General features: G+C 40.6%; 1 protein-coding gene across 1 annotated transcript in view; it reads left to right on the forward strand.

Annotated features, from left to right (window-relative positions):
- The window catches only part of CSMD1 (CUB and Sushi multiple domains 1), a 1,889,718-nt gene that overhangs the window by 1,398,092 nt on the left and 465,267 nt on the right, over positions 1-26,359 (forward strand). The gene's annotated exons all lie outside the window — the stretch shown is intronic.

Below are 26,359 nucleotides of genomic sequence, written 5' to 3' on the forward strand. Positions count from 1 at the left end.
AAACCTGGGTTGTGTGTGACATCATGCAGAGGAGACAGAAGGAGCCAAAGAGAATCCTGATGGTGGCATCATCTTTCTCTCAGGGCCAGCTGGAGGGTGGACTTGGCTCCACTGTCATGAATGGTAGTGATCTTGCAACTAGAAGTGCCACGTAGAGTTTTAAAATACTAAACTCTTGTATGGATGAAGTGGGATACCCTGGTGTTCCAACAGGGAAAGGAGTGGCTCCAAACTAAATCGTCAGGAGATTTGTGTAACTCCCTTCCAATATTTTAAAAAATCATTTAAATCCAGATTACATATGGGATAATCATAAATATTTTCCTATATGGAACATATGCCTGTATATCTGTGCTTCTATTTCTTTCCAATTGTCAACTGAAAAAAAGCACAGCCTAAAAGTTGAGGATTAGTTTATTCGGCAGATGTACTGAGGACGTAAGCCCAGGAGACAGCCTCTCATATAGATCTCAGGGACTGCTCTGAAGAGGTACGGGAGGGGCCAGGATATAACGGAGGTTTTGGGAAAAAACAGGCAGTCGGACATCCAAAGATCCCTGTTAATAAGAGAAAACCAGACCTCTCAAGTTGAGGAATTTAGCGCTTTTCTATGTGTGGGAAGATGCTAGAGTCTGGACTCAATGAAATCATTCCTTTGATACGCACCTCAACTATCTAGGGCCAGTATCCTGTTTTTCTCCAACCTGAATCCCCTCAGGGTGCAGAGGCTGGTGGCTTGATGGCCACAACATCCTTTGTTTACTGATGCAGCAGGCGACATTCTTCATCCACACTGTATATACTGGAATAATTGATATCTCTGTGCAAATAAAGGAAGCTTAGAGTTCCCATTGTCTCAACCCTTTACCTGACAGAGAGGAAGCTGAGACCCAGGGAAGGTAAGATTGCACAGCTGCTTACTCTTATTGAAGGATAAAAACACATGCGCTCTTTGCACTGCACTGTGATAGCCTCTTCGTTAGCTTTCTTCCTCCCTAAAGAAGAGTTATTTCTTTTGTAGCTATCTATTCCATTATCACTTTGACGAGAACCACAAGGAAGTGAAATAATGGGTTATTCAGTGCGTCAATAGGATATTCTTGGCTGTAGATAATAGAAGAGCTGACTAAAAGCCAGAAGTTTTAGGGAAAAACTATTTCATGCAGAGCCAGGGAGATTCCAGGTTTAATTCAGGAACTCAGTAACTTTGCTGAGGGCTCAAGTGTTTGCCTTTCTTTTCTGCTTGGGTCTCCAGAGCAGTGATAACATCCCCCTCAGGTCACAAGATGCTGCCACACCGTCACATTCAGTGGTCAGTGAAGAAATGTGGCATGTCTTTCTTAGAAATGGTAGGAATTGTCTAGAAATTCCCAGAGGCTTCCCTTCTGGTCCAATTGAGTAAAATGTCCACAATCCGGATCATGGACAGCCTGAGGAAAGAACCATCTGGAAGCCAGAGAAAGGGCCAATGGTTATGGGTAACCAGTCATGTCTGTCACATGCAGACAAGTAAAAAGGTCAAAGGAAGAGATTTTGCTTATCACCAGATTGATCTTTTGCTTTTCAAATGTTTCAGATCCCATTATAATCCTGTTTTACCAGACACCAGTGGACTAAAATTAGTTAAAACTCATTAAATATGTCCTTTGATGTTTTGAAGTTGATTTTTAAACTTGGCCAAACTGCAAAGTGACAAATGAAATTTATGCAGTTTGGGTTTATACATTTTTCTCATTATACAAGTTCACTTTTCTCTCTCATGTTTTTGTACATTTACATAGATTTTTCTAAAGACTTCATATATATTTTATTGACTCTGAACACGTAACACTTAACAACTTAAATTTCAGGAATTTTGTGTTATACTGCTTCAGAAAATTCTTTGCCTTCCTTTATTTATTTTGGTGAAATGTTCAGAGAAGAACCAAGGCTTCCTCCAGTTGATAGACTAACACACTGATCTTCTTACAAGAGCACTACTTAGTCACCTGAAGGCATCTCAATTAAGCAGAATTACCATCCAAGTTCAGCAGCAGCCATTGCCATTAAGTATAATTAGGCTTAATTTGATTCCTTGGGAGACAGTCCACATAAGGGGGTTTCCCAATGAAGCGCATGGTGATGAAGGTATATTACATATTGAGCATAAGAGAAAAGAACAGTTATGTAAAGGTTTCCAGACAGTGACTCCTGCTAGAAGCATTAACAGAATTCTAGATAAGAAGTTGTTGGTATACCTTAATTCGTTGTTTAACGTGCTTTGTAAACTTTAAGAAATAAGATTGAATAGAAATCTAAAATCAATTTCCAAATTGATGAGTCAATGAGAGATTAGTTAGTAAACTCCTCTTTTTTTGAAAGATTAACCCTCTCATGATGATTTATACTCTTTCCTGGTCTTAGGTCTGCTTTGACCATTATATAACCAAGTTCCCTGTGTCAGTTTATACCAAGTGGTAACATAAAACGGCTGATAGAAAGTAATTATTGTGGGAAGTTCATTGTGTCTCTTAGTAACATATGTTACAATTTATAGTACTGAGGGATGTCAAGTTAAAAGGAATACTAGAAATCCATTCACTTACATATGTTTATATATATACATATATAATTATCCTAATGTATATTATATTAAAACACATTATATATAATGCATATTAGAATTATATGTATTAATATAATGTGTATTATGTGTATTATATTAATATGCATATATTAGGAGAACCTGATATGTAGGCAGAAAGTTGAAAAAAAAAAACAAAGTTCCTCAAGAAGATTCAATTTAGTGGAGAAGCAGGTTTCTAAAACAATTGTTCTTGCCGAACCAGTCTAGTAGAAATTCAGTAAAAATTAACACAGTGATAAGATATTTATTAATATATTTTATTGTAAACACATTCAACAATCCGTATTTTCTCAGGTAAAACTCTTGAGGAGTCCTGTGACCAAATTCCCTAAAAGTAATAGGTGGTTAGTGAACCACAGATTATGGGAATTACTAGCAAATGCTCACAAACGTTTATCCCAGGGGTTTTCGTTGAAAGGATTAAACAGGAAGACAGCTTTCCTTGGAATCCTTTGATATATGCATATATGTGTGTGTGAGTGTTTATTTTTTTCTCAAATACATTTTGTGCTGGCATAATTTTAGTACCTAATTTTAATGTGAGCTCCTCAGAGAGTAGTATTCTTTTGGTGTTAAACTCAGGATTGAAGTGATTTAAGACATTTGAACGTTGTCTTATGTAGTTCGTCCAGGCTGCTATAACAAAATATCACAGACTAGGTGGCATACAAAAAACAACCATTTAACGTCTAATGGCTTTGAGCCCCAGTATTTCCTTACGGTGTTAACAGCACCCACCTTCGAAGGTTGTTGTGAAAAGTATAAAATCAGTGTAAAACACCTAAAACGTTGTCTTCCAAATACTAAGACAAATACCTCCTTCCTCCTCTTCCTCCCCTTGCTCCTCCCTCTTTCTCCATCTCTTCCTTTTCTTCCCTCCTCCTTCACCTCCTCCTCCTTCTCTTTATTATTATTCTTAATAATAATAAAGCTAGATTCAAAAAGACATAAATGGAACCCTGAATGGCAGGTAAAGGGTTTAAATGTGATGCTAATGGCCCAGGGTGTCAGTGTAGGGCACGGCATGGAGGGAAGGAAGGATATTATAATGCACATTATGTCTTAGAGACCATTCTGCCCACAGTCAGATGGACAGATTTGAAGGGCACAAGATCGGAAGCAGGAAACCTCAGGACTTTATTTTAATTATGAGACAATATGAACCTAAATCAGCACAACGGCATCAGACTTGGAGAGAAGAAAATGGATTTGAGAGATGTTTAAGAGATGGGTAACCAGTCACAGCAATTTATACATTTATATTGCACCTTTGATTTAATGAATAACTCAACATCTAAAGACAAATGAGAAAATTTGCTTTATGTTCAATGCTTTTAAGAAAATACAGCTGTTTATCAGAGTCCTTTTGGGGGAAGGAGCATTGACTTCTTTTATTATTCAGCGGATTTTGTACATAATTTGAAGTAACAAATTCATACAGATACAGAAAAGGCATTCATTTCAATTTACAACACTTTAAGCTGTTTAGAAATGGAATTTGAATAGATATAGTTCAATAGACTTTCTTTTCCCATTAGGGGAGTCACAGATTGGTGGAGAAGCAGAGGCTAGACACCACTGTCGGCTATAACACTGCACTAAGCATCCTTGTGTTTCCCTCACAGACACCATTCCAGCCCAAATGCCATGATGGGGTCTGTTTACTTTTCTTCTGTGTCACTTAACTCTGACAGGAAAGTTGGGTTCCTTGCCAGCTTCCCTTCACTGCACGTTAGGGGCTCCCTTGTATTCTTCTGGGCCGTCATCCTTCATCCTGTGTTATTGATTCATTACTTCGTCCTTGTCAGCTCTCCAGTATATTCCCCTCTCTGTACCAGCCCTTTTGTTGTCAGCGTCCTCCCCATCATCACTGTTTAATATGTGCAAACTCTTTCATGAACTGAGTTAGGGTCATGTGACTTTCCTTCTCAGGTCTCTGGACTTGCCCGTCCCAATATCCTTTCTTTTCTGTCACAGGGACACCTGCACTCTCTTCATTTTGCTCAGCTCTGACTCTTGACTTCTTTAGCCAAATTTACTTATTTTTATATCTCTTCTTGGCACTCAAAAGACAATAGAAAACAAGGTGTGTGCTTTTGATTTGCTTGCATTTTAAGCCAAAACCTGAATTACAGACACATGCACACTCACATACACACATGTGTACGCATGTGTATGCGTACACACACGCACACATGATGGAGACAGCATCAGCAGTGTGCAGACTGCAGTACAGAAGTGAAGAACGACTGCGGAGAGGTAGACACAGGCTTTGTGTGTAGTAATAATTGTATGTCCCCATATGCCCAGAAGAATGATGCTTGGTCCTCAGGACAGAAGGGTGGAGAAGGTTTTATATTTGTTTGTTTCTTTTCTGTTTTCTGTAAGTGGTGTGTGTGTGCTTTATGATAAACGGAGACAGGAATATCCATTTTCTTTGAGGCTCTGAGGTTCCCTAGTTAATTCTTCTGTTCCCGGTTAACTTTACACATCTTAGAAGTGGTCACCTTTTATTTTTCTTTTAATATGTATCACCTACTCACCCTTTGCATTTATATACATTTCCTTTCTTCTTTTCAGTGCTCTTCTTATTTAACACAATAGTAATTATTACAAGTAGCAAAACAAAACGTATTCATTCAGCAAATTTTTGAGCCACACACTTTTTTAAAAATATATTTATTGGCGTATAATTGCTTTACAATGTTGTGTTAGTTTCTTCTGTACAAGAGAGTGAATCAGCTATGTGTATACATATATCCCCATATCCCCTCTCTCTTGCATCTCCCTCCCACCCTCCCTATCCCACCCCTCTAGGTGGTCACAAAGCACCGAGCTGATCTCCCTGTGCTATGTGGCTGCTTCCCACTGTTTTACATTTGGTAGTGTGTATATGTCTATGCCACTCTCTCACTTTGTCCCAGCTTACCCTTCCCCCTCCCCGTGTCCTCAAGTCCATTCTCTACGTCTGCGCCTTTATTCCTGTCCTGCCCCTGGGTTCTTCAGAACCATTTTTTTTTGTTTGTTTTTTAGATTCCGTATATATGTGTTAGCATACGGTATTTGTTTTTCTCTTTCTGAGTTCTCTCTGTATGACAGACTCTAGGTCCATCCACCTCATTACAAATAACTCAATTTCATTTCTTTTTATGGCTGAGTAATATTCCATTGTATATATATGTGCCACATCTTCTTTATCCATTCATCTGTTCATGGACACTTCGGTTGCTTCCATGTCCTGGCTACTGTAAATAGTGCTGCAGTGAACATTGTGGTACATGTATCTTTTTGAATTATGGTTTTCTCAGGGTATATGCCCAGTAGTGGGATTGCTGGTTCATATGATAGTTCTATTTTTAGTTTTTTAAGGAACCACCATACCGTTCTCCATAGTGAGCCACACAGTCTTGTAGATAATTGGGAAAGAGTTACGAACAGAGAGCTAGGTCTCAAGCAGAGCAAGGTCTGCTTGCATGGAGATGCCACAGCAGAAGGAAGAGGGAGAGACTCAGCCAACAGCCCAACTCAATAAAATGTATTCAACTGGTGACCGGGAATCTCATGACAATGAAACAGGATGGAGAAATCATTTATTGTGGATATTTAGACATTTATAAAATAAAGTTAAACTTTGTATAATGCTTACCACCTAGACGTAACCCAGACGTATATTTTTGTTTTAATATATGGTCTTCTGTTTTTTAATGTACACACATCCTGATTTAGCAAAAAATGAGGTCACACTCTAAAAGCTTTTATGTCACCCTTTTAAAGGACAAAGGGAAAAGTGTCCACAAGTAAAGTGGAGGAGGCTGTGTGTTTTTTTTTTTTCTTTTTTTACGATTAGGTTGGCGAAAAATTTCCTTTGGTTTTCAAGTAAAAATAAAAGACACATTTTTCATTTTCACCAAGAACTTTATTGAACAATGTATTCACCCTTTTGTTCCACTACCTTCTGCCATCTTTCAGGAAACTTCATAATTCCATCTTCCCAAAATTTCTTATCTTTTTGAGCAAAGAACTGTTCCAGGTGCCTTTTACAGTCTTCCAGGGAATGGAAATTTTTTCCATCAAGAGAATTTTGTAAAGACCGAAATACATGGAAATCTGAAGGTGCAATGTCTGGTGAATACGGTGGATGAATCAGAACTTCCCAGCCAAGCTGTACAGTTTTTGCCTGGTCATCACAGAAACACGCGGTCTTGCATTATCCTGATGGAAGATGATGATGCGTTTTCTGTTGACTAATTTTGGATGCTTTTCATTGAGTGCTGCTTTCAGTTGATCTAATTGGGAGCAGTACTTGTTGGAATTAATCCTTTGGTTTTCCGGAAGGAGCTCATAATAGAGGACTCCCTTCCAATCCCACCATATACTCTATACTCAACATCACCTTCTTTGGATGAAGACTGGCCTTTGGTGTGGTGGTGGTGGTTCATTTCGCTTGCCCACGATCTCTTCCGTTCCACGTTATTGCACAGTATCCACTTTTCATCGCCCGTCACAGTTTGTTTTAAAAATGGAACGTTTTTGTTATGTTTAAGTAGAGAATCACCTGCGGAAATACGGTGAAGAAGGTTTTTTTCACTTAACTTACGTGGAACCCAAACATCAAAGTGATTATCACAACCAAGCTGGTGCAAATGATTTTCAAAGTTTGGTTTGGATCTTTTGAGTACGTCGACTGTCTCCCACGTGGTATAACACTGATTGCTCTCAGTTAATGTCTCGATTTGATCGCCGTCAACGTCAACTGGTCTACCTGCCCATGGAGCATCATCCAGCGAGAAATCTCCAGCACGAAACTTCGCAAACCGCTCCTGACACGTTCAATCAGTCATAGCACCTTCTCCATATATACTGCATAAATCTTTTTACGCGTTTCAGTTGCGTTTTTACCTTTCTTGAAATAATAAAGCGTAATATGCTGAAACTGTTGCTTTTTTTCTTCCATCTTCAACATTAAAATGGCTACGCAAAAATTCACCAATTTTGATAAGTTTTTTTTAAAGGCACGCTGATGTGACAGCTGTCACAATACAGTCTAACAAAATTGTTTTGAATGAAGTTAAAGAGAACTAAGCGCTACTAGAGCCATCTTACGGAAAAAAAACAAACGAACCTTTTGGCCAACCCAATATCTTAAATTGGAAATAGCTTACCTTCATACTCTAAGCATTTCAACTGAAGGCAGGAGAAATGGTCAAATCTCCCAAAATAGAGGAAAAAAATTCCACAAACAGTAATAGATTTGTGTGACCAGTTCATGACTTGCTCAGAGCTAAAATTAAACTTTGTATCTTTTTTTTTTTTTTTTTTTTAATTATTTATTTATTTATTTTTGGCTGTGTTGGGCCCTCGTTTCTGTGCGAGGGCTTTCTCTAGCTGCGGCGAGCGGGGGCCGCTCTTCATTGCGGTGCGCGGGCCTCTCACTAGCGCGGCCTCTCTTGTTGCGGAGCACAGGCTCCAGACGCGCAGGCTCAGTAGTTGTGGCTCACGGGGCTAGTTGCTCCACAGCATGTGGGGTCTTCCCAGACCAGGGCTCGAACCTGTGTCCCCTGCATTGGCAGGCAGATTCTCAACCACTGCGCCACCAGGGAAGCCCTCTTATTTTTAAGAGTTTTTAAATCTTGTTTGCCTATTTCTTAATGGCACAAAGCATAATGGTGCATCTTAGGAATCTTGACTTGAATGAAATAAGTTTTCATCTTTTGCAGGCAAGCCTCTTTCTACAGCATCTTTGAATTTCCAGTCTCTTGCGTGGTGGATGGCGTACAGTGAGGACCATTTGATGTTAATAAGTAGCTAAGACAATGGCCAGGAGCGTGTTGTTTTCTATCACTAACGAGGCGGAGAAAATAGTGCCATAATTCTTAGGGATATAGTTATCTCCAAGCCACCAGTCCCACAAATCTACATGTTATTTAGGTCTTAAATATGGCCAAATATAGTGTACTAATATGTTTCCATACAAAGAAAACATTATGCTCTTAGCAACATCTGTTGCATGTAACACAAAAGGTGCATTTGTTGCTATTAAACTTGGTTGTGGGTAATACTTTGCAAGCAGTTGGCTTTCCCATATTTTGTTGCTTTCATTAGGCTGTTTTGTATATTTGATGATGCCTGTTACGCAGCGGTTCCCACCAATATTCGGACTTAAGAAGAGAATATTCCAGAAGTCTGGAGAGGTCTGGATACTGTGTTCTTCTGTCTTCACAATCCTCTAAGTGATGCTTTGATGTGTGTTTTTGAAAGACTGTGTTTTGACCTGGGAATTGCTTTCACGGGTTTGCACTGCAGTGTGAAGCACGCTGAGGGCTGTCTACACTGCAGAGTGAGCCCCTGGCGGGTGATGGGGGTGCGGAGGGAGGGAGCCACACCCATTATACCCTCTGGTTGTCTCTCTGTGGTCACATGCTGGGAAGTTGTACTTGAAACTGAATAAACCTCCCAGGTAGCAGAAGTGGACTAAATCACAGCTTTCTTTTTTTTTTTTTTTTTTTAATTAATTAATTAATTTATTTTTGGCTGTGTTGGGTCCTCGTTTCTGTGCAAGGGCCTTCTCCAGTTGCGGCAAGCGGAGGCCACCCCTCATCGCGGTGTGCGGGCCTCTCACTATTGCGGCCTCTCCTGTTGCGGAGCACAGGCTCCAGACGCGCAGGCTCAGTAGTTGTGGCACACGGGCCCAGCCGCTCCGCGGCATGCGGGATCCTCCCAGACCAGGGCTCGAACCCGCGTCCCCTGCACTGGCAGGTAGATTCCCAACCACTGTGCCACCAGGGAAGCCCACACACCTTTCTTTTAAAGGTGCTCACAATGGAGAAATGGAATTATTATTATTTTTATTAACAGCAGGCATATCCAGCACCTGCTTCACTGTTTTTGTGGCTTCCTCGAAGTCAATGGAGTGATTTTGAATTTTTCTATTTGTAACATTTGTTTTGCTGTTGTTGAGAAGAAGACATTTTATTTGACGCGTTTTACTAGAGGACTGAACCAATTATATCATCTCACAGGATCCCTTCTAAATTCTCACATGATGAACAAGAGCTCGTAATTAAATATTTCATGTTTATAAAATCCATTTAGGGCACTTATGATTCTGAATCATTCCAGTATCTGGTGGGTATTGTGAATAGTCTTATGTACACTGTATATTTGGAATAATACAGATTTTGAAATATCTAGAGCATAACGTCGTTAGCTACATTCTTATCTTACATGCTTTGTCCTTAGTCTGGATTAAAATCACCAGTTTCAATATTCTCCCATTTAACATTGGGAGAACATGATCCATTCAAATATTTGCTTTATAGAAACAGTTTTACTGTCACATTTGACTGACTTGCAGAGTCCTATACAGATACAGTATGATTAAAATGCTCAACTATTACCTATTTCATAGAAAAATGGCTGGCATGTGTATATAGATAATGAAATGAATGGAAAATAAAGAGAAAATTTAAATTATGATTGGCACATATTTGAAAAAAAACCCTCACATTTGAATTAAAAGTTTCCAGAAGCAAATGTATATATACATATATATTTTTTTAATGTATATGTAAAACAGATTTATCTTGATGTAGGATTAAAGTAAATGAGCTACAATTATGTACAGTCTTCAGTGAAGCAGGCTTTTAATAAGTCCCTTCAGATGTGGAATTTTCCAGGTGGAGCTCAGGTATACAACTTAAATCTGAGACACTGTGCCTCTGCCCTCCAGCCTCACCAGAGCTCCCCCTGCCCGCACCAGCTGTCAACAGAGATGGGCCCTTTGGGAGAATTGGCTGAATCCTCAGGGGTAACATTGGGCTGTGGATCACACCAGGTACACCCTGGTTACATCTCGAGAACAGAATGAAAACCTCCATGTAGCTCTGCCTTGAAGCATCTCCCCAATTCTGTCACTTGCTTCTGGGCCCCCAGCCACACACTGTGTCCCAGTTAGGCAGCACCCTTCGTGTTCTCCTCCTCCTGCTCTGAAACGTCTCCCTCTTCTCTGCTGTGATCTGACTCCGGTTGTGTAAGCTGATCTGATTTTTTAAGAAAATTATGCCATATTGACAATAGATAATTCAATCATTTTTCAAACTCCCTGTGTCAGTGTCTTTTTTAAGTTTCCAATAATTCCCTCCGTCTTTCCTTCCAAATCATAGCGCAGTTTTCCCCACAGGTAGCCCTCCCCTGCCACAGGAAATCACATCTCTGTCTCTTAGAGATTAGGAAGGATTCACTTCCTCCATGTAGAGAAGCTCTTTGTCACTCATCGCTCTAAGATTTTTGCCATGTCAATCAGTAATTCAGAACGCAAGTCAGTGAAATCTCTGTTTTGTCCAAGCATGTGCCATAAATCTTTTCCGTTTGAGACTTGTCATGTCGCTGCCTCTGTGGGATTCGGGAAGTCTGTCCTCAGGTCCAACAAGGATGAGCCTCACTCTTCAGTATCTCAAGTCTGGAATTTGCAGAGTGGGATGACCAGGAGGCCTAGGCCACCATCAGTGTACTTGTATTACAAAGAATGTCCTGTCTGTGCCAGTCACTGACTTCAGCATAGAAGTGCTGTGACACACGGCCCTGAGTGCTTCTTATCAGTCATGTCTGTAACATAGAATAAAATACCATCCTGTGGTTTATTATCAGTCCCGAGCTATGAGGAGCATAATGTATCATCAAGAAAAACTTCTATATCTTTACTTAAAAAAGTCTGAAAACAGAGCTCTCCCAATATAGTAGTAATGATTAGAGAAGTAAAGGATGTTAACAAACTTGGTTATAATGAAAAGCATATATTCAGTAAAATCTTTTTGTTCCCCCGAGTTCCCACAGGGTAGATTAGCTTCTTTCATTCACGGCATCCTGAAGCATTTACCCACCACATCTACCCGAAGACAGCCAATGTGTATTGGCTTTCATAATTTATTCATTTATTGGAATTTCCAAATATCTCAAGGATGGGAGCCGGTAGGGGATACTACAATACAGAAAAAAAGTGCCAGAAGATATTAGCTAATATTTACTGAGAAATTAACTTGTTCTAGAAACTGGAAGAAACTGTGTTCATTATTTTACTAAATTCTTAAAACGTGTGCCACAGGCTCTATTATTATTTCCTTTTCAAAGATAAGAAAACTGAATCACAGAGAGGTTAAGTCTACGTTTTTAACCACTTACCTTAAGCAGCATCAGCTCTGAAAACATGATGAGAATGGTAATTAAAGTTAGATGAGTTTTATCCTGACAGACAGGCAGCCGGAGAGCTTTGAGAAACAGACCCTCCTGTGTGATCTGAAGAGGAGGAGTCACGTGAGATGCCATACTCCAGTTTTCACAAAAGAAGCGGAGACTGAAGCATCTAATGCAGGCTACATATGCCCGATGATTTGGTTTATTTACTCATTTAGAATGAGTCTTCATAGGGTGTCTGTGTGTGACCGGTCTAGGGCCCAGGACAGAGTACGTTTGGCCCCTCATAGGACTTACTTCTACATGAAATGAGAGGCAAAGAGGTAACATGATTTCGGGTGGTGACAGGTGCCTTGGGAAGCAAACAAACAAGTAAATAAATCGGTAAAACTGAGCAAAGAGATGGAGACTGATGGGGTCCAGGTGGTGGATTTTCGGTGTGGTGTATGGACAAGGTCGAATGCTGGGCTCATGCGATGGGGGTCATTTCTGCACCTCTTCTCTGCCCTTCACAATCTTCTTCATCTAGGTGTTCACAGAGTCCTTAAACATTCTTAAGTTTGTCTTTATTTTATACAGTTAATCATTTTGTAGCATTTCCCCCAAGCTTTCACAATAGTCCCTTCCTGTAAGAGAACCATGTGTTGTGACAACATGAGGATTTTCTGTTGTGAACAAGAGTCAAACCTCCCATGAGGTCAACAGTTGGGCACCATCTGTATAGTTGCCAGCACAGTTTCTCTAACATCCTTTATTTCAGGATAGGAGTACAAACCTTTAAATACATCTTGGGCTTTGCTTATTTAAAGCACCTGTTACAGCAGAAAACATATTCTTGAATTTTACCACCGTTTACGTTTGTTAGTGAGATCTGTTGACTAGTAACCTGTTGGACAGGCTGTTTCTCTAGTTTCTTGTAGAAGTCCTCCTCAGCATCGCGTGCCGCGCCATCAATGTGTTAACCGGAGGTACCATTTTAACATTTGGGAGAAGTCTCCTTCCCGATTCTCACACTGCATCTTATCCTGGAATCCCACTCTGCACTTACTGTAATTCTTCATGCTGAGTTATTAAAGTTTCACCAACTGTTTGTCCTTTCTGGTCAATAAATTCTGCTATTAAATAACTTGCTTCCTGAGCCTTTTCACCAACGTGACTTTTTTTCCCACCAGAGTGTTCCTCTATTTGAGATTACAGTAGCCGTTTAAAATAATCAGCACCATTACCTGTCAAATGGCTGTGATTTGCAGTTAAGGGTCTTCAAGTTTGCTGAAGTCAGTGCTGTGTTTGTAAGTTGTTTCCATGTACAATGCGCAGTGAATAGGACAGCTTGGATCCCCTGTGTAAAATGATGACAAGTGGCTTTCATTATAAAGACAAAATTCTTTTGTATCCCATGTTGCATTGAGTGCAGGGAATTGATACAAAAGAAGGTAGTTCTTTATCACTGACCTTATCAGAATTGTCTGTAGGGTTAGCAAGCTCCTCTTCTGTTTCATACCTCATCTTTAGAAATCACATCAGGCCATCGGATGTGTGTGCATGACGTAAATGGTAGTAACATATAAAACACAAATGAGCAGATTGGGAAAATATAACAACTTCACAGTGCCGTTTACTTGTAAACCTACACAGTCCACATTTGACAACATATATAGCATCAGCAAAGGGTAGTTGGGTGATGGAGCATAAAAATTCCTTCTTTGGGACTTCCCTGGCGGACCAGTGGTTAAGACTCTGTGCTTCCACTGCAGGGGGCACGGGTTCGATCTCTGGTCAGGGAACTAAGATCCTGCGTGCCACGCGGCACAGCCCAAAAAAAAAAAGAAAGTAAAACCAAAAACCCATCCTTAAAATGAAAATTCTGTTTAATATTTATTTGCAAAGTAGAGTTTACTTAATTTGTTGGCAACACATTAAGGGAAGTTCTGGCAGGTAATTCAGGGAGGAAGGGAATACATACCTGTGTGGCTCTCACCACGTATCAGCAGCCTCCCCAGGCTCGAGTCAGAAGACATGAGAAGATTCAACCAAAACAACGAGGTCTTATGGTGCATAGATCTGGGTGCTTCCGGTCCACTGACAGAATTCCTCACAGGCTTTCCAGTCGTACCATCACCATCAGCATCGGCATTGTGGGCTGAGGAAAGGTCAGAACACAATGCTCATTTATCTTCTGTCACACTTGCACTGTGGATGCCAGTTTAAGAAACCCAGGTATTAAATTGTGCCATGCAAGATGCTCTGATCATTCAGATGGATTCAGTGAAAATAGAAAGGAAGATACAGATTTGAGAGTTATTCCGGAATTAAAATTAATAAGATGTCACAGGCAGGAGTCAGGGAGAGAGATCATGTCTTTAGAAATTCCTTCGACAGTGTATACCTGAGTGCCTTACTGAAAAAACAAGATTTAGAGACCCTGAAATACAGTCATTCTCTACGTTTCTCACGTCCTCCCCAGTCCATGTTCCTTGAGGGTCAGTTCTACCATCTTGGTGACCACAGAGTAAAACTGCTCCTCCTCCTGGATCTGGGACATCCAGCCACAGATTTCAGAACCCCGCCAGACTTTCATTTCCCAAACTACTGGGCCCATCCCAAAGAGGGGAATGCCCTTACTCATAAGTGAACAAGGGCATGAATGGAAGGAGTTTGTCTTGCTTAGTGGGGTTGAAATTTCTTGTGATATTTCCAGTTAGAAATGGGGAATATATTTTCCAGGAGAAGGAAGCATACACTACAGAAAGCACGGTAGGGAATACTGTCTGGTTCTAGTACACACCAGTAAGTTGTGTATGAATTGCAACAACCTACGAGGACTTGCCTGGAACATAGCCGTCATTGAGTATTGAGTCCATGAAAAATTAATTCCAACTTTCCAGGGCCCAATTACAGTCACATATTGGATTGCAAACCATTAAAATCTGAGAATATCTGTATTTTAGTCAGACAAGAAGCTTACCTAAAAGTGAATTTTTTGATCCAAATGTGTAAGACTATAACCTATTGAGATGATAAATTAAACCAGTATTTGTATGATATCTGTCTTCCATTCTAAATTACTTTCCATTGTTAAATAAGTTAAATTGTTCTACAAAAATAAAGACTATAGCTATGTAGTCTAACCTTTCAGAAGAATTTAAATATTGCATTGTTAAATGTGAGACTAGTTCATTTTAGTGTATAAATTCTTGAGGATATTTTCTTTCTTATAGAAATGGCTGTTTAGGTTTCACAGATTTTTCCTTAATACAAGAATACATTAAGTACTGGAAGAAGACTACTATTTTATTTAATAGAATTCTAGAGACAATGGAACCTTGAAAATTATTACAACCACCTCCATCTTTAAAATAAAAGAACATATGTGTATAAATATACATACACACAATATTTTTACTTCCTACTGTGTGCTAGAAATGAGGCCATTCACTGCACTAGATTGTAAGGAACTAGTGAGAGGTAAGATCTACTAGGGTTTGTCCTGTGTTAAGGTCATAGACAAAGATCATTTTCACAGAATAATATATTTTAAAATTAGCTTTATACTACCCTGATAAATTTCCCTGAGGGAGAAAAAGAAAAGAAATAAGGATCAAGGTGACATATGAGGGAACAGAGAAGTAATATATTTTAATTACTTTCAGATTAAACTTATGGTATTGATTTACAGAACTATCCATATTTACTGACGAGAGTCCTAGGGCATCTTGGACTAGTACATTTCTGGATAACCCCTTCTTAAAATTGTTTCTCTTTAGGAAAAAAATCTCTTCTAAAGTTTGGCTATATTCCCTGTCTCAGGACCCTCTCCTGGTCTCCCTGGAGCCCAGCCCAGCCAAACTCTTGCCCCTCCCACCGGACCAGAGACCTGCAGGCAGGTCTGCAGTGGCCGCCCTGCTGTCAGGATGGATGGCCAGTTCTCAGTCCCCCTCCTCCCTGACCTGCTGTCCACGCTGGACCCTCCGCTCGGGAGCACTTCCCTCACTGCCCACCTGGACCCAGGTTCTCCTGTCTTACTCTTCCTGCCTCCACCGTTCCTCTCTGATGCCACGTGGTGTCCCTCACCTGTAACTGTCATTGTTCTCAGCATCCTCCTGGTCCTCTCCTCTCTCCATCTCTACTCACTCTAGCCCCGTACTTGAAATACTATAATCCGCATGTTGACCTCTTCCAAGTCTCTCTCTAGTCAGATTTCTCCTCTGAACCCCAGATACACATATATAATTGTCTCCCTCTCCATTTACATGTTCAATAGGCATCGCAAACATAACATGCCCCAAAACAAAACTCTGGATTTTCTCTCCAAAAATTGTTCCCACCATCTTCTTAGAAAATGGCAATTGCTTCTTTCAGCTGCTTAGGATAGAATACTTCAGACTCTTTTTTTTTTTTTTTTTTTAATAATTACTGTTTTTTGTTTGTTTGTTTATTTTTGGCTGCGTTGGGTCTTTGTTGCTGTGCGCAGGCTTTCTCTAGTTGCGGCGAGCGGAGACTATTCTTCCTTGCAGTACGCGGGCTTCTCATGATGGTGGCTTCTCTTTGTTGTGGAGCACGGGTGCTAGAGCGCAGGCCCAGTAGTTGTGGTGCACAGGCTTAGTTGCTCCGCAGCATGTGGGATCTTCCCAGGCTAGAGCTCAAACCCGTGTCCCCTCATTGGCAGGTGGATTCTTAACCACTGCGCCACCAGGGAAGGCCCTTTAGAATCATTTTAAACATTCATCAGCAAACCCGGATATATATATATATGATTCCAAATGAATGTCTTGCCTTAAACCCTCTATTTCCTAAAATACCGTTCCTAAGTGGTATTTTCAAGTGTAATAATACTGTGAGAACACTATTTCAGTATTTGATGTTGTATGCTGCACAGGAATTCTGGAAGAATTTGAACAGGATATTTTAGATTGTGGCTACTTTAAAAATTCTGGAAGAATTTGAACAGGATATTTTAGATTGTGGCTACTTTAAAATTCAATAAACATCTCAGTATTTGAAATATATATATATGTGTGTGTGTATATGTATGTATGTGTGTGTGTGTATATATATATATATATATATATATATAAAACCTCTGCCCATCATATCCAATACCCAACACTCCACCCACCATCTCTGCTGTTAATTGTAAGAAAGGTCTCAGCAGCCACATGTTTTGCTTCGCCTGGGTTACTGAAATTCTCTCCTGCCTGATTTCCATACCTCTGTTCTTGCCCTTGTTCATTCTGTTCTCCGCACAGAAACTACAGTGATTCTTTTTTTTTTTTTTTTTAATAAATTTATTTATTTATTTATTTTTGGCTGTGTTGGGTCTTCGTTTCTGTGCGAGGGCTTTCTCTAGCTGCAGCAAGTGGGGGCCACTTTTCATCGCGGTGCGCGGGCCTCTCACTATCGCGGCCTCTCTTGTTGCGGAGCACAGGCTCCAGACGCGCAGGCTCAGTAATTGTAGCTCATGGGCCTAGTTGCTCCACGGCATGTGGGATCTTCCCAGACCAGGGCTCGAACCCGTGTCCCCTGCATTGGCAGGCAGATTCTCAACCACTGCGCCACCAGGGAAGCCCTACAGTGATTCTTTTAAAAGTCAGTTTGTATTACTCCTCTGCTCAAACCCTCCAGTGGCTTGTCATCTCACTCAGCGCAAAATCAGACGTCCTAATGATGGTCTCCGGGCCCTTGCATGGACGCCCTTACCTCTCCTCTGTCTCACACCGTGCTGCTCCCACCTCACACTCTGCTTCAGCTCACCGGTTCCCTCCAAGTTCCTCAAGCACATCAAGCAGCGGCTTTTGCCTTTGCCCTTCTCTCTGTCTGAAATGATCTCCTCTTAGACGTGTGCAGGCTTGCTGGCCACGCCCTGCTGATGTCCATGCAGCAAAGCCTGCTCACAGCAGGCACACCCATTACCCCAGGCAGTGTTCCTCCCTGGACCCTGCCACCACGGACATACACATAGTCACTGGGTTGTTTACTGCCTCTGTCCCTGCACTAGAAGGGCAGGGACTGTGTCTGTTCTATTCACTGCTCTAGAGCCATCCTTGGATGGTACCTGGAACATAGCAGATGCTTGGAAGTATTTGTGGAATGAAATCGTGATTGGATACTGATCTTCAGAGTTGTGAGGGGGAAAAAGGAAACAAAATAATACGGAACTTATGCTCACTTATTTCACTTAGCACAGTGTCTTTCAGGTCTATCCGTGTTGTCACAGATGGCAGGATTTCCTTCTCTTTTAAGGTGGAATGATAATTCCATTGTATGGCTGGACCATGTTTCCTTTATCCATCATCTGTCAGTGGACCTTCGGGTTGCTTCCACATCTTGGCTGTTGTGAATAATGCATGATTCCTCTAACATGAGGCATCTGAAATAGTCAAGGTACAGAAGTAGACTGTATCTTCGGTTGTTACAATGGTTTAGGGAATTCTTGTTCAATGGGTTACGGTTCTCCAAGATGAGTAAGTTTCAGAGATCTGCTGGATGACATTATGCCTGTCGTTACCAATAAGATATAGGGCATTTAAAAAACAAAACAAAACAAAACAAAATTTGTTAAGGAGGTATATCTCATGTTGTGTTCTTACTACCAAAAAAAGGGGATATGAGGAAACTTTTGGAGGTGAAGGATATGTTTATTACCTTGATTATGGTGATGGTAACACCAGTATATACCTATAACCAAAGTCACTAAATCATCTAAATTAATTATGTGCAGGTTTTTTGTACCAATTATACTTCAGTAAAGCTGGAGAAAAACAATGTTTAAATAAGAAACTTAGGACAGTATCTGGTAAGTATTAGTTGATTAATAAGGCCTGAGTATCAATGTCAAGGTCAATTAGAACCCTTAGGATTGAAATGTTTCCTAATAGCACAACTTTAAAGGAATTTCCATAGGAAATAAAAGAGTATGTGCTGATTTTTTGAAGGATGTGTGGCAAAGTAAAATAAATAGTATGTGTGCCTATATGCAGAAGTAGGTGATTAGGAATAAATTTCAACTTTAAAAAATGGTATTAAGCTATATGTGAAAATAAAGCCTTTATTTTTTAAGGATGTGGCACCGTTCAGTATCTGGCACCAGTGTGGTACAAAAGCTCTAGTTATTTATAACAGAAACTGTTAGCACCGAATTTAATTAACTCCCTTTGCTGTGTTGCCAAATGAGAACGTTGCTTTGTATGGAAGTTAAGTCGCGAGATGTTGGTTAAAACTCAGAGTTTAATAAGCCCAAAGCATTGGAGTAAGGCATTTTTCCCAAGGTTAAACGGTCCTTGTTTAATTTAGTTTAGTTCAGATTAATTTCCAAGTGTGAAAACTCTGAATGCGGCAAACAAGTTCACAAACAAGTCTAACCGGAGACAAATCCAGTTAGGAGAAAACACCATGTAATGTGGCACAGAACTGCAATCACCAGGGGGTACAAACACTGTTTCATCCTAGAGGCACGTATAAGAAAGGTTTAGAAGGTTGATTCTAGGAACAATTTATGAGAAACAGAAGTTGCTGTCTATGCATGATGGGACTGTATCTGAATTATAGGAGGTCATTTTCTAAGTCCATTTGTTTGAGGAAAATTATCCACTGGATGTCCAAGGTCATTCAACACATCTTCCGTTTTCCACCATTTTCTAAAGGTGTTTTTCTCTGCTTTTATTTTCCTTTGTATTAAAGAAATGGCCAGAGATTCTTCCTTTCAGAGTGTTAACATATTTTTAGTTTTAACTGTCACAGTCCGACACTTTATCTGGTGTTATAAGTGTGCATCAGGATCACCCGATGGTAAAAAGAGCTGCTTTGGAGATTTGGAGTTAGGCAGAGCTGTGTTAGAATTCAAGTCCTGACCAAGTTCCATCACCTCAGGTCATGCTTTCATGGGCGTGTACAAATGAGAATCTTTGCGGGTGTCATCCATATAAGGATGTGTCTAGCACTCCTGCTATATGCCCTGCACTGTTTTAGGAAATAAAGATTTGGACATACACAAAATATACATATGCACTGTCATCATAACTTATAATCCAGTGGAGGAAGTCATAAACCTGGAAACAAATAACAAATACATTTTGGCAAGGAGATAAAACCCGGGACAGAGAAAAGCCTTGGGGGAGGGAGCCAACTCCATCTAAGTTAGTCAAGGAGGCTCTCTAGGAGAAAGTGAGGGGAAGGGCCATTATATACACAGGGCAGCCTAGCGGAGGTGGGGGTGGGCAGAGACAAAGTAAGTGCAAAGGCCCTATGGCCAGCAGAGCTGGGAATGTTAGGGGGAAGGAAAAATGGATGTTGTTGTCCAAGGTGTCGGATGATGGGTTGGGCAGGAGTGATGGAGGAAGGGGCGGCTCTGTTGGCCTTTGGGCTAAGGGGTTTGCACTTTATCCTAATTGCAAAGGGAAGCTGCTGTATTATTTTTAGAATGGGTGTACTCTGATTAGATAGGAGCCTTACACAGATTTCTCTGGCTGTTATGTGCAGAACCGAGTGTGGATGAGGCAAGAATGGAGGGAGGGAGGACAACAGGAAGACTGTTTGACTCCAGGGTGGGGGCACGCAGGTTCTTAGTGCAGGTGGATTCATGCAGAGGCCTTGTGACCAGCAAAGAGCCGGCAGCACTGTGGAGGAGCTGGATGTGGGTGTGAGGGAGAGAGCAATCAAAGTTGGCAGGATTTCCACGTTGATAGAGGGGACAAAGCCAGGCTGACAACATACAGATGGAGCTGCGGACCTCTGCTGGGTGATGGGGGACCGGGGTGAACTTGAGTGCAGGTACTGTCTCAGGTGAGCCCTTGCTGCTCAGGTCCAGCTGGTGGCTGCCCCGTGGGAATGCAGTGATGGCTCTGGCTAACCCATCTCTTGACTTTTCGAGGGAAGTTGTAAATCTAGGAATTCACGTGTAATCCTCATTTTCAGGTGTTCTTTTAGAAACCTGAAGCACTCTGCTTTTAAGACTGTGCAGGTAGGATCGGGCCATATGGACACCGCTTTTGCACACGTAGCATTAAAAAGTGCTGAGCACAGTATCTTATACAAGCGTTCAATTCTGTTTTTCTAACAAGGATACAATAAATGTCAGACTACATCATTACCCTTAGTGAATAAACAGCTTTAACAAAAGAAATACTCATTATTCCATATCCAAGAAAAACAAAAGGAACATCAATGATGAAACATGGGAGAGGAAGCTGATGCATTAACTAGAAAGTATTTACTGAATCTATAACATCTGACCAAGTTTGAGCCAAGTGATAAGGGAGGAGACATCTTAAATTGGTTAAATTTTGTTTATGTCTTGTCCTAAATTTCCAGCTACTGTGGAATAGTTAAAACATTTTTATTTTTGATGATGTGTGAAGTGATATATAACTTGCAAATATAAAGTAGTGCAGATCAATCTGGAATCTGCCTGAAAAAAAGTTGTTCCATGGATGTCATTAAAGGAAATGCAATTCCCATCATTACATCATCACCATGGCACAACTATCTAAAACAACAAGATGTTCATTTTTTAAAAAAAAGATTAGTAAGTAGGGGATTTTCCACACGTTTATGAACCATTGCCTCAAATTCCTGAGGAAATAATTTTAAATATTTTTATCTACGTTGCAGTTAGCTAGCATACCACGCAAGGTCAATTTCTGGAATGCAGTGGGTGTCTATAAACGGTATCATTGCCTGACACCTGATGTTGTGTAAAACAAGCACGGAGCAACAATAAAATCTCGCACAGGTGTGATGGGAAGATTAGTCACATAAAAAGGAAAGGACTTGACTCACTGTTCCGCAATACGACATTGCAAAGCTTCTCAGTAAATCCTGACCAGGGCTAAATCGGACTTTCTTCTCCACGTGCGTTTCTGGTCTGAACCACAAAACACTCACGATGATCTGGATGACTGTCCCTCGCCTCCCCCATGGATGGCACATAACTAGTACCGTTCTAGATGCTGAAGAGGGCAGCTGATCCGTTAATACGGTGGACACCTTGGGACATCGGGGCTCAAGTCTCACATGTAAGATGGGATGAGAAACTGCTCTGAGGGTGAAGATTTCCTTTCTCCTACTTAGTGACAACATTTCTGACCACTAGATGGTAGTGACAGTTCACACTTCTGATGTATAGTTTTTATTTGCACTAGGCTTGTGAAGATTATAACCACCATTTTTTGAGTTTCTACTATGAACCAGGCTCGTCCTGACTTTGATGCTTATCCCATTGGGGAAATTACGTAACCCCCAGTAATCAAAGAGGAAATCTTTGCTCAGTGTCACTCAGCCCACAGATGACATGTCTTCTGACTCTAAGCCCACTCACTCTTCCATTTACACATGGCAGACTCAACAGTGATGGAATTTCAACAGCCTCCCTTATGTGTTTACATTAATTGAAACCAGAAGCTGCCATTTGAAATACGTTTCAAAGAAATTAATTGGAAAACTTAAGAACAGGTAAACATCATACACACACACTGATTAACTCAATTCATTTAAGGTTTATATTGATGCTTCCAAATATGAGAAGCATACCTGCCTTTCTCTGGTTCTCTGTGTATGTCTGCTGAAAGTCATGTGCTTTGTTATTTAAATATAGCTTCAGGCTCTCAACATCAGAGCTTTGTATAACAATAACAACAGCAATAATAATATCTAACATTCATTGACTGTTCTGTTCATGGCAGACCATTTATATATATAAATTATCTCATTTAACTCTCACAGGAATCCTCACGAACTCTAATAATTCCCTTTTACACATAGGCACAGTGAGAAGTAGAGTAAGTTTGCCAGGATCTCACATACTCTAAGAAAGGGTTGTGGGATTCAAACCTACATTAACTTATTCTAAAGCCATTGCACTGGATTATAAAACTGGCTGTTGCACACAATCCCACTGCCATGAATTCCTGTCTCTATTGTCTGGATCAAGCCCATTACTGGGTCCCCAGAGAGGGGTAAAGACACTGAAACCAAAATGTCCTTCTGCCAACTGATCTTTGCTCCATTAACAAACAGCCATCTCATGAGAGGATGTGCAGTAGGATTAAGATCTGGAGCTTTATAGCTGGACAAGCCTGAGTTCAAATCCTAGATGCTGTTACTGTCTACCTCTGATGGTCCGGGTTCCCCTCACCTCTCTTTGATTCCAGAAAGAAGGATGTTAATAATGAGTTCTACTTTACAGGGCAATTGTAAGAATTGAAAATAATATGCAAACCGCAGAGCCCAGCCCGTGGCACATAGTAGGAGCTCATGCTGATATTTCTGTTACTACTGTTGCTATGAATTTTACATTGGAAAAATCGATCTACTAGGATACTTTGGGGGAGGAGCCCTGTATTTGGAAGAATACTTCTTCGAGCAGTTTGAGTTAGAAGCTGAAGCCGTATGTGCAGGATGTCTCCAAAATTCCAGCAAAGGTAGAGACACTGATCTGCCTTCAAGAAAGAAAGAGCATTTTGGTGGCTTCCGTCAAGGGGCTTGGAGAGAGGGGTAGGTGAGGAGGTAGAGTGGAGGGTACAGGGGTCGTCCCAAAGGTCCTTAAAATCTCCAGGTAAGTTACACTGTGCATGTTGAAGGAGTTTGCTTTGCAAAAACTGAGAGAGAAATTCCCACCCAGATTAGTGTATGGCCAGCGTTCATTTTCTATTGCTGTCTAACAAGTTAGGGCACACTTGGCATTATAACGCCGCCCTCTATCAGCTCAGCTTCTCTAGATCAGAAGTCTGACTTGGGGAGGCTGGGCTCTCTGCTCACAGTCTCTCAAGTCTGAAATTAAGGTGATGGCCAAGCCACGCTCTCACCTGGAGCTTGGTGCTCTCCTGGGGACTCGTTGAGGTTGTTGGAAAAATTCAGCTCCTTGCGTTTGTAGGCCTGGGGTCCACATTTTCTTGCTGGCTCTTGGCCTGCAGTCACTCTCAGCTACGTGGGGGCACCTTCAGGTCCTAGCCAGGTGGCCCTCTCGTAATATGGCAGCCTACTCCTTCAAGGCCAGAAGAGAATCCCTCTCCCAGTGGCTGCAATGGAATTGTGTATCATAGGGTAATCAAAGGATGTCAACTTTGCCTTATAGAGTAATCTGAATGCTCACAGATCCTGATCAGACTCAGGTAGAGCAGATTATATAGGCTGTGTAAGGGTCACAGGGGGCGTGAACCTTAGGAGCATCAGAATTCTGTGTACAACACAACTGAAGACCACATACACAGATGCAAAACCTGGAGACAGAGGAAACCATGAGGAGTTCTACCCTTACAATTTTTTTTAAATTATGGAGGATTTGAACCACTATAGACTATATAATTGAAGATCCAAACCAAGTTTATTTAGATTTACGAAAAAAGCAATGAGGCCACCATCTGATGTACACCTTTATTATTTTTGTCCTCCAGACTCAGTTTCTTTCTGTAGTGACTTGGCATGGTATGTAGAAGACCCACAGAACATCCGAAGTTTGAATAGCCATTTCAGTACCTTTGTCACAGTCTTCTCACAGTGACCCTGGCTGTGTTTTATTTAAGTTCTAGAGTAAACAATTTGTAGCAAGTAGCTTCCAGACAGTCAGTGAATAAATTCAGGCAACAGAGCAACGTTGCTTAAAATGTGACCCACAGAAACCTTCTTGTGAGGCATTCATAGAAAGGAAATAAAGTAAATTCAGCTTCAAAAAAAGAGTCTGCGTGCTCTCACCTTGGATGCTCATTTCCTGGTTTATGAAAGGCTCTGGAAACTGTCAGGGTTGGAGGGTCATCTACACAAGCATCTCCTAAAGTCTCTGGGCTATGAAACCTGCATCCCCAGGAACCATCTGACATCCAGCAGAAAACTCCTTATATCAATCACAGAAAGTAATTGATAGTATACTGATTTTTGAAAAGGTTTTCTTCTAATTGACAAAGCCAAAGATATCTATTTATTCCTGAGCCTTAGAGAGGATGTTATTAATGCTACCCTTCAGTGTGCGGTAGACAATTTGTACAAAGCAGAGCAGGAGAGAATCAAAGAGAGCTACACTGAAGGCATAAAGCAAAATATTTAAAGAGAACTAAGGATTGAAAACAGGTCCTCTTGGAATCTTAATTTCAAGTTAAAAATGAAGGAAATGAATGAATTGGCAAGAAAAGAGGAATTAACATGTTAGATCACTGAATGCAGAGCTTCTGGATCATGTAGGAAACACTGTAGTGTCATGGGGGCAACTAGGTGATGAAACATCCAGAGGGGATGTGATCCCTTTAAGGGTGCTTATTATTTGAGAATGTGTGTGAGTGAGAGGAGGGATATGAGCTCTAATATCCTACAATTCTAAAATAATTATTTGAGGGGAAGTTGAAACTGAGAACTGGAAACCATGATATTGACCCATAGAATAGCTTTCCTTGGCAAATATGAGTTTGAAATATAAATGTTGCAAAACCAAAACATTTCATTTGCACTCTCATCTGAGAGCTGTTCTTGCTCTTGGTGAACCAAAGGCACTCTTAGCAGGTGGAGAGCTCTCTTGATAAATCTGGAAGATGTGGATGGGAGGTATCTTCTGTCTGGTATCTCTAAGTATATAAAGACTCATGAAAGAAAGTGAACTTATGATATTTCCCAGGTTGTATGATGGATAAGGGAAATAAAGAAACATCTCAAGTGCCTTTGAGCTTAGTTGGGGGAGGCTGACACGTTGATGGAAAATTACCAGGTGATGTAATAATAAGTGTCATGTTAGAACAAAGTTCATGGGACTCTGGGAGGCTGTGGGGAGATTGCACCATCCACATGCAGGGCTCAGGGAAGCCTCCCGGGAGCAGTGCTTGCTTGAGACGCATCTTCGGCAGCAGCATGCTAATAACCTCCAGTATAGAAATATTACTAAAAGATGTCTTTGGATCATTAAGGAAATATCAGACTGAAGACATCTGGATCTGATTTGGGTTTCTTCTCTGTCGAATTTGTGACACAATTCAATCTCTAAACTACTTCACCTGGAAAATAAATGTACCCATGCTTAATCTACCCCCTGTACTGAGAAGATTGTATAAAGTTATAATGGAAGAGCTGTCAGCTGTTTACATCAAAATATTATAGAAATCTTTACCATTAAAACGTATAACATTCAGTTAATTGAACGAGTCCAAGGCTATCTATAAAGTGAGATGTTTGTCATGAGATCCTACATGAAACTACTTTTAAAGCATGCCTGCTACATTATGCTATTATATTTGCAAATGATTATCATTGATTACATAAATACACCCTTTGTATAAGGCACTGTGCTTAATTAACAGTTTCAAATATCAATCAGGTATTAATCGTGTGTCCAGAAGTTTGCAGTCTTTATCATTATTATTGTTTGTATATATATGTATATGTATGTATCACTGTTGTGCTATAAATAAATTATTTAGAATAATAGTGAGAATATTATTTTTTATAATTATAACTGCTGACTATTTTCAGAGTAATATACTGTGAATCTCTGTGGCATTGATCTAATGTAACACAGAGACATATTCAAGGCAATTGCTTATCAGTCTTCCTCCCAAAATATCTTTTGAAAAC

Source organism: Eschrichtius robustus, chromosome 21, assembly GCF_028021215.1.
Source record: "Eschrichtius robustus isolate mEscRob2 chromosome 21, mEscRob2.pri, whole genome shotgun sequence".
Taxonomy (NCBI): Eukaryota; Metazoa; Chordata; class Mammalia; order Artiodactyla; family Eschrichtiidae; genus Eschrichtius; species Eschrichtius robustus.